Source organism: Corvus brachyrhynchos, unplaced genomic scaffold, assembly GCF_000691975.1.
Source record: "Corvus brachyrhynchos isolate BGI_N302 unplaced genomic scaffold, ASM69197v1 scaffold1097, whole genome shotgun sequence".
In the NCBI taxonomy this organism is placed as follows: Eukaryota; Metazoa; Chordata; class Aves; order Passeriformes; family Corvidae; genus Corvus; species Corvus brachyrhynchos.
In genome coordinates, this window is record NW_008239003.1 from 33,568 (window position 1) to 35,696 (window position 2,129).

The window sequence follows — 2,129 nt, forward strand, 5'->3', positions numbered from 1 at the left end:
ACAAGGCTCTGCCTGCTCATCTGCCCCTCTCTGGCATCCCTAGAGCCGTGTCCACCTCAGGCAGCATTCCTGGTGCTCCAAGTGCTGCCAGCATGTGGGACTGCACAATGGTGGAGTGTGTCACAGCTCCCCTAGGAAAGGGCTTCCTTTGGTGCTCGAGCTTTGTGCACTTCCCAGCCTCAAAAAAGGAGATTTAATCCCTGAAACGGAGCGGCCAACGAGCTCTCAGCAGTGTCCAGGCGTTGGAAAGACACATTCCCGACGGATGGAACTGCCTTGTTAAGGGTTAGGGCTGGGCGGGCATCAATGGTCTCGGCCTGGGGGAGGTTAACAAAGCCCGGCGAGAAGCATTTCCCTGCTAGGGGACACGGGCAGGGCAGAATTCATGGGCCCCAAGGACGTTTGGCAGAACTGCCAGGAGAAGGGAGAAACTGCTGAAGAGAGCTCAGCAGCTGTGCTGGAATCAGCTGCGGGGGGAACGGGGGATTCCGGCAGGGGCAGCTCCTGGCACGCGACCCGAGGAACCCCCGGCCCAAAGCAGAGGAAGACTGAGCGTGGCACTAATTAGCGTGAGAGAGGGAGGGAACCATTGCCCAACAGAGCGTAGAACAGTAATTAATGAGAGAACGATGTAACTTGTAGCAAATGAACACAAGTGCCTCTGTTTGCTAAAGTGTGTAAATCGTGAAGGGGTTTGGTTGTGCTGCATTTGTGAATACACTGAGCACCCCGGTTTACACAACTCTGACATAAATATTCAATGTTTCACTCCAGTCTGTAATTATTGGCTTGTTGCATGTTGGGCAACAAATCTGATGTTTGGGTTCAACTGTGGGCTCCTGGTGCAGTTCTCTGGGTTAGCTTCAGGCTTAATCCAGCTCCAACTCCTAAAAAAAAGCACAGCTAATGTCAGCACTTGGTGTCTGATGGTCTGAAGTCTGGAGCAGCTCTGTGATGAGCAGAGACTGCGGGAGCTGGGCCTGGCCAGGCCGGAGAAGGGAAGGCTGAGAGGGGATCCCATCAATCCATACAAACACCTCCGAGGGTGCCAGAGGATGGTGCCAGGCTCTGTTCTGTGCTGCCAGGGACAGGATGGGGAGCAGTGGCCCTAAAAAAAACCCCTTCTCTGCTTTCCGGGCTGCCCTTGCCGGGGCTCTCGTTCGCAGCCCTTCCTGCAGGATGCCGGGGGCTCCCGTTCCCGAGTGCCTCCTCCCCACCGTGACCTCTCCTCTCTGCGTCCCCAGGTGACACCTCGGTGCTGGCCGGGCTCTACGGCCCCGCGGAGGCCAAGATCAGCAAGGAGCTGCCGGACCGGGCGGCGCTGGAGGTGCTGCTGCGCCCCAAGGTGGGGCTGCCAGGTGGGAACCCACTGTCCTGTCCCTGTCCCAAAACAGGTTCTTTTCCCCAGAGCGCCACAGTCGAGGTATTTGGTTTATTTACTGTTCTTTAGTTACATTTTGCTGGGTGGCAAATTCACAAATGCAGCACAACCAAACCCCTTCACGATTTACACACTTTAGCAAACAGAGGCACTTGTGTTCATTTGCTACAAGTTACATCGTTCTCTCATTAATTACTGTTCTACGCTCTGTTGGGCAATGGTTCCCTCCCTCTCTCACGCTAATTAGTGCCACGCTCAGTCTTCCTCTGCTTTGGGCCGGGGGTTCCTCGGGTCGCGTGCCAGGAGCTGCCCCTGCCGGAATCCCCCGTTCCCCCCGCAGCTGATTCCAGCACAGCTGCTGAGCTCTCTTCAGCAGTTTCTCCCTTCTCCTGGCAGTTCTGCCAAACGTCCTTGGGGCCCATGAATTCTGCCCTGCCCGTGTCCCCTAGCAGGGAAATGCTTCTCACCGGGCTTTGTTAACCTCCCCCAGGCCGAGACCATTGATGCCCGCCCAGCCCTAACCCTTAACAAGGCAGTTCCATCCGTCGGGAATGTGTCTTTCCAACGCCTGGACACTGCTGAGAGCTCGTTGGCCGCTCCGTTTCAGGGATTAAATCTCCTTTTTTGAGGCTGGGAAGTGCACAAAGCTTGAGCACCACAGGGGATTCCTGGGGGGACTGTGACACCCTCCTTGTTGTGCAGGCGTGATGGAGCGCAGCCGGGAGCAGCTGCTGCGCCAGACGGGCGG

At 56.6% G+C, this 2,129-nt stretch overlaps 1 long non-coding RNA gene across 1 annotated transcript in view; it reads right to left on the reverse strand.

Annotated features, from left to right (window-relative positions):
• The window catches only part of LOC108447845, a 5,088-nt gene extending 3,885 nt beyond the window's left edge, over positions 1 to 1,203 (reverse strand). Inside the window, exon 1 of the long non-coding RNA XR_001863548.1 lies at positions 1,120 to 1,203. This is a non-coding gene — a long non-coding RNA (uncharacterized LOC108447845). The remainder of the gene's footprint in view (positions 1 to 1,119) is intronic.
• Between the last annotated feature and the right edge of the window lie 926 nt (positions 1,204 to 2,129).